The 6,846-nt window shown below is 56.9% G+C and overlaps 1 long non-coding RNA gene across 1 annotated transcript; it reads right to left on the reverse strand.

Annotated features, from left to right (window-relative positions):
* Positions 1–319: 319 nt before the first annotated feature.
* Positions 320–5,580, reverse strand: LOC105506999. Its single transcript, XR_001001025.1, has 3 exons — positions 5,553–5,580; positions 4,438–4,527; positions 320–600 (listed from the first exon to the last, which is right to left on the reverse strand). It is a non-coding gene; the product is annotated as an uncharacterized LOC105506999 (long non-coding RNA).
* Positions 5,581–6,846: the final 1,266 nt, after the last annotated feature.

The raw sequence follows: 6,846 nt of genomic DNA on the forward strand, positions 1-6,846 counted from the left end.
GACGTGTAAGTTTTGGGTCTATGGTTTACTGTGGTTTTTATTTTGAATCAAATATGGAGGATGTTCCATAATTTTCTCGGGGCTCTGGGCTCTGGGGACTGAGTGTCTCTGCCTTTCTCTACTGGGCACAGTAGTCACATGCCAGCTGCCTCTAGGAGTTGGTACCCCTGGGTCTGGGCAGGTGCCCCTTCAGGTCAGGGACATGACTTGGAGCCTGATGCTTTGCTTCTGGGTGAAGCCACCACATTCTGATCTTTTGCTATGGTTCTCATCAGACATGACTAGTGGGGTATTTTTGTTTTTGCAGAGAACAGACCCGTGACCTCAGTGGTTTAACTGTGGATGCACCCAAAATGCTGGTTGCTTTGTGCTGACATGGGCTGTCAGTTTAGCAGGCAACATGCGAGCACCTACTATGTGCAGACCCTGAGCTGGGGCAGGCTGGGCTCGCCCTCAGCATACAAGGTAGAGAAGCCAGCAAGACCCATAGGAGATCAGCCACCTGGGTGCCAAGGAAGGCGGTGGGGAGCAGCAAGGGGGTGTTGGATATGGCAGGAGTTCATGGCTGTCATCCTGGAGAAAGTAGCAGAAGCACTCATCCTTGAAAAGGAGACAACAGCAAAGGACAGTAAAGAGTACGCCCCAGGCCGGGCGCGGTGGCTCAAGCCTGTAATCCCGGCACTTTGGGAGGCCGAGACGGGCGGATCACGAGGTCAGGAGATCGAGACCATCCTGGCTAACATGGTGAAACCCCGTCTCTACTAAAAAATACAAAAAAAACTAGCCGGGCGCAGTGGCGGGCGCCTGTAGTCCCAGCTACTCGGGAGGCTGAGGCAGGAGAATGGCGTGAACCCGGGAGGCGGAGCTTGCAGTGAGCTGAGATCCGGCCACTGCACTCCATACTGGGCGACAGAGCGAGACTCCGTCCCAAAAAAAAAGAAAAAAAAAAAAAGAGTATGCCCCAGGCAGAGAGTACGGGTATGTGCAGACCACCACTTTGTGGCCGTCTCTCTTTGTGGCAAGGATATCCGCATCACAATTTAGGTGCAATGTGGAGCCCTTCTTACAGACCAGACCCAGGTTAACTGGCTTAGGTGTGTTTTCCCGGTTAGTCCTCACCAACATCCCATGAGGCCAATACACTTAGTGCCCACCTTATAGATGAGGAAACTGAGGCTCAGAGAGGTTTAGCAACTTGGGTAAGAGGCAGAGGTATGGCCCCGGGCTACTCCGTGCTGCCTCTGCACAATGCCCTCATTTGGCAGGCAGCAACTGAGTGCCTACTATGTGCAGGCCCTGAGCCAGGTGCTTCGTGGATTCAGGCCACAGCATCACATTCCAGAGTGTCCTCAGATGGCTGGCATCTCTCATTGTAATCTGGGCACGATGACCAGAGGAAGCTCTCTCCAGGATGTATGTGGGTATGGGGGACAGGAGTGTGAGTGGGAGTCTGGAGGCCCCTACTTTATAGCTGTGAGTTCTCCCTCATGAAAGCCTCAGTTTCTTCACCTGGAAAATGGGGCCATGATGCCTGCTGTGCAGGCCCATGTGAGGATGTTCATTGAAAGCGTGTGGGAAAAGTGCTCTGTGTGTTTGGTGAGCCCTCAAACTGGGCTGACTCTCCTCAAACCACTGGGAGCGAGCTTCCCAGAACAATCTAGCCACCAGCCTTTCCTTGCAGCTGACAGGCTGCGGTCACCACTGCCACCACCACTCTGAATTATTCAAGACCCTCCAGGCCTCAGTGGCAGCCCTTCCCCTCTCCCTGCACAACCGGGCTGTCAACACCAGCCTCTGAGCCTCTGCCAGTGATCTATGGACCTCAGGGCCCCCGAGCTTTGGCCTGCTCAGGTAGAGCAACGAGTGTGATAGGGTGAGGTGTGGCTGAGCATGAGAGTGACAGTGAGCGTGTGAGAGCAGGAGGGTGGGACAGTGTGTGTGTGTGAGTGTGGCTGTGAGGGTGCGTGAGGATGTATGCAGGTGAGCATCTGTGTGAGGGCAGGTGTGAGTGTGCCACACTGTGTGTGAATGAGTGTGTGAGTGTATCTGGCGCCTGGGCTTTCCTTAGCTGCGGGAGAGCCGGGCTCAGGGAGGAGCTCCCTCTGGCTCAAGAGAACACAGTGATCTGAGAGCAAAATTCCAGCCTGGAGTGGGAGGGTGTCAGTTCACCTTTGCTTCCAGGGTCCCTTAAGGGCTGGTTGGAGTGGGGAAAAGGCAGAGAAGCAGCAATTTAGGAAGAAGGGTATGTAGTGGTTGGATCATGAACAGGAGTTGGAGTCTGTGGTCCTGTGGGGGCTCAGAATACTGTCAGATTATTTGGGTATGTGCCATTTCCCAGCAAGCTGAGACCCTCAGAAGAGAGGCAGTTGCCTCCCCCAGTCCCTGTCCTCCTGGGCCTAGGAGAGCTGTGAGCCCCTCTGGGCAAGAGGTGAGGACTGTTCTCTTGGATCTGTGGCCAGGTAGAAGTTCTCCAAAGTCTTGGGGGATGGGGAGGGTACGGGGGCTCACCAGCACCTTACTGGAGGGCCCTCACCCATAGGCAGGAAGGACATAGCAGACCTCTCTCTGGTCCCCCCTCCTACCAATGTACTGGCCCTGGAGGGTTACTGCTTCATGTGGGGTAAGATGGAGTACCTGGGAGATTGGGAGCTGGTGAGATTTAGGAACTGGGAGCCTACAGTGTGTGGAGGTTGTGGGGGTGGAATGTATGTTTGGTGTGAGTGTTGGGGTCTGTGTGTTGGTGTGAGGAGGCGAGAGGCTGTCTGAGTTTGCCTTTGTATCTGTAAGATTGTATGTTTTCAAGCCCTGTAGGTGTGACTGTTTGTCTTTTTGTGAGTGAGGACCTGTGTGATCACATGAGTGTGTACGATCTGTATTTGAGAGTGTATGTGTGTGGAAGCATGCTAATTGTGTGGGAGAGGTGAAAGATGATTGACAGGGAGGGGGTGGCGGGTGGGAGCCCACACTGAGTGCACGGTTTCATCCTTCCTCAGGCTCTGCTTGTCATGGCTGAAATCCCCTGGACTGCATTGGGACCATACCACTGAGAGTCTGGTCGCTGGGCTTCAGCTGACAGAACATCAGAGCCCCAGGACCGAAGAGCCGCAGGTTGGGAAGGTGAGGCAGGGTGAGGGACTTGATGATGGGGAGCAGGCAGATAGAACTGGCTACAGAGCTAGGGCTGCTGGAGCCTGATGTCTGGTCCAAGTCCCAGCTCCTCCACTCATGGGGTGAGCTGGGGCAAGTCATTTTGCTCTCTGAGCCTCAGTTTTCTCATCAGAACAATGGGCCTGTACACTAAGCATTACCTGCCCAAAATCCTAGAAGCCTGCCTTCTCCTCCTGGCTCTGGGAAGTTGACCACTGGGGAGGCCTGGGACACTGGCCTGTCTGGAGGCTGGGGAAGGATGAGATGACCCCTTCTTCCCTTCCCTGGGTCCAGAGGGCCTGACTTGTCCTACTGTACCCCTCCCATCACAGTGATCTGTGTGGGCTCATGAGGACATAAGCTAGACAGTGATCCTGTTCACCTTCCTGCATTCTGGGAGGCTTGGCCTCCAACCCCCACACCAGGGAGTGGTCTTCACTCCTCCACTCCTTCTCAGGTTCAGAAGCAGGAATGGGGGAAGTCCTGCCTGTCCCCTCTCTGACTTTACTTTCCCTTTCTAGAGCGGGGGTATTCTGGTATGGGAGGACTGAGTGTCCCTGCTGCCTGGTCCTCAGAGTTGGCTAGCTCCCCCCGTACCCCTCATTCCCCTGCCTGCTTGCCTGTAGAGCTGTGGCCCGGGCAGCTGTCCGGCTGAGTGGGTTAGCAACACAAGACAGATGGCGAGGGATTATCTCAGCTTCTCAGAGCACGATGGCGGCAGCGGCGGGGGTGGGGGGAAGGCTCTCACACCCTCCCCATGTGTGTGTACACACACACACACAAATGCACACATGCAGCTCCCCATTCCTGCCCCAGACCCAGCCCAGCCTCCTGCTATTTATGAGGCAGGCAGGAAGACAAGAGGAGAGATGAGATTATGAAAATTGGTGAGAACCGTGGGACTTGGCAATCTTGTCCCTGCCCTACTTGGCTCCCAGACCACAGGCTGAACCAGCTTCTCAGGCCCTTCTTGGACCCTGCCCCTGCTATTATGATTTCTCTGCAGCTGCCACCACTGGGAATGGTACATTCAGGAGGGCATGGTTTTACAGAGAAGTTTGAGGCCCAGAGATGTGTGAGCTGCACTCCAAGTCACACAGCAAGTTTGGTTCATTAGCAGGGTAAGTTCTGGGGATTGGCAGGTGGTGGAGTCTCTTAGATGTCCTGCACTGGCTGTGGGGTCCTTGGGTCTTCTGCAAACAATGTGTGTTTGCCCTAGCACTTGATACTGCAACCCAAGGTCCCACAGGGGCATGTCACAAGGCCAGCTGCTGGCACGCAAGGACTCACAGGCGTAGCCTCTCCTTCATATACACTGTCAGGCTCTGGGTGAAGGCTATGTAGAGTTGAGTGACAGAGCTGGGTCTCCAGACTGTGTCACTGTGAAAGAATTGGGGCAGGGTTAGAACCCCACTAGAGTGAATTCTCCTACCTGCCCCTCAATTTGCTACAGGCAGATGGTGGAGGGACTTTCCAGCCTCAGCCACACACTCAGGCCCCCCTACCACCACATTTGCCCCTTAACAGCCCCACTCCAAGTCCTGAGTCATCTATGCTGAGCCCCCTGGGGAGAAGTGTGGGCCAGGAGACCAGGCAGGATTTTCGAATGGCAACTCCAGGGGGTTGCCTTTTCCCAGCATGGGTGGGCGGGGCCGACTCAGTGGGGAAGGCAGGGTGGAGGCCTTCTGAGAGAACTTCTCTGCTCCTAGCTGCCAATGTCTTGGCTTTGCCCCCATCCCCAAGAGTGACTCAGTGTCTGCTGGACCCGGGAGTGCAGATGCAGGGCAGTGCGAAGCTGCTTCGGGTTGCCCAGTCACTCCCTGCAGAGCAAACCCACTCCTCGAGGCCCGGAGGCTCCGTCCTGTCACTGGGCTCTCCTGTATTCACGTGTGCCGGCGCAGGCTCTGTCACTGGGCTCTCCTGTATTCACGTGTGCCGGCGCAGGCTGTCAAGTGAAACATGACCTCAGGGTCAGCCTGGCCTGCCTCTGGGGCTGCATTATTTGCTGGGTTTCCAACATGGCGATACCACCCACACTGTCCGGTCACAAACAAGACCATTATGGCTATACCACCCACACTGTCCGGTCACAAACAAGACTGGCACCGCCAGGTTTCCCTGCTCCTGCTCCCTCAAACCATTGAATCAGCCCCTCTCTCGCTATTGGATGAGAGGGGCTGCCAGGACCACGCCCCTCCTCCCTACGGCCAAGGTGACCACACATCTAGGTGTCAGGGGTGGTGGGCCCACTGCAGAGCGCTAGGCCGAACTCATCTCCTGGATCCAGGCCAAGCTCCACCTCTCTGTCCCTCCAGACTCAAGTTGGTGATTTGTATCGTGAGAGCTGGACAAAACTGTATCTAAGCTCCCCATCTTCCCTCAAAGCTTGGCCTGGGGAGGCCTACATGAAACCTTGGAGGTTCTGAGCCTTCCGCCACCCCCAGCGGGGGACTTTTCGTTCTGTGAAAGTCTCAAAGTAACATTCTAAAGAGGCAACGTGAGAGCCAATCAGAGAGCCTATGTAAATAACGGCCCTCTGATTGGCTGTCTCCTTCACGCCCTGAACGAAACTTCAACTTCATCAACTCAGCGAAGATTTTTTCCTCTGGCCTTGGGCGCCCTGCAGGAGGCGGGGCTGGGGGTCACCCGAGCCTTCTCCCAGCCGCAGGGTACCTGGGCCTGCCGAATGGGACCGCGCTGGGACAGGCGGGGGCGAGTTCGCCGCCCTGACCCTGGTCCCGGGGGCGTTATTCTGGTGCAGAATCCCCCGCGGGGAGGCCCGATAAGTGAGCCACCCTTTCTTTGTAGGACCACCACGGAACGGGCTGCAGGCCGCGAGTGTAGAGCTTGGCTGGGCCAGATCGATATCTGCCCGCTGGACTGATGCGCGAGGGAGGCTGCGAGACAGGCTGGCTTTGCTGCAGTGTGATGGCCGCGCAGCACCCACCGACCCCCACAGCTCCCCCACCCCGCCATTTCCTTCATCTAGCGCTCCAGGGGAAACCGAGGCGGGCAAGTGGCGTAGCGATGGAGGGCGCACCCAGGGGCAACGACGCTTCCTCGCTCTGGCTCCCAGCTCTGGTGGCGGGGGTGAGGGTAGCCCAGGGTCGCACACTGCTCCCAACCTCAGCTTGTCCCCACCCTCCACGGTCGTCCGCAGCTCTGCGTTTCTGCCAGTATCGTGTCCCCTCGCCCCGTCCTTCGCCCTCCTCCCACTTTCATTGTGTGTCTCCTCTCTGGCTCTGAGGTTCCTCCTCCCTCCCTTCTCTCTCTGGGTGTCTCCGTGTCTATCTCCACAACTCCATCTCCATTTCTTTCTCTGCCTGTCTCTGCCTCTAGCTGTCTCTGTCCCTCAGTCTCTGCTCAGGTCTCCGCTCGCCTCTTGCTCATTTTCGTTCCTCCCTTTGTCTGTCTGACTCTCTCTTCTCTCCCCCCCTTCAGTCACCCCCCAATCCCCCGCACACGCACACACCTCACAGCCCTGTTTACAACATCCCCCGGGCTGGCAGGTAGGCGGGGCTGCAGCAGAGCGGGGGTGAGAGAGGGAGACGCAGCCTCCCCCCCAGCTGTTAACCTTCACGCTTCAGGCCTCTGCGGATGGCAGAGGAGGGGGAAAGCCCAGCTGCCAGCTTGGCGGAGGTGACCGGGCGGGGAGTGGGGGCTGTCCCTCCCTCTGGGCTCGTCTCTGGGGAGATCTGG

The sequence above is a fragment of the Colobus angolensis genome, unplaced genomic scaffold (assembly GCF_000951035.1).
Source record: "Colobus angolensis palliatus isolate OR3802 unplaced genomic scaffold, Cang.pa_1.0 Scaffold142, whole genome shotgun sequence".
Classification (NCBI taxonomy): domain Eukaryota; kingdom Metazoa; phylum Chordata; class Mammalia; order Primates; family Cercopithecidae; genus Colobus; species Colobus angolensis.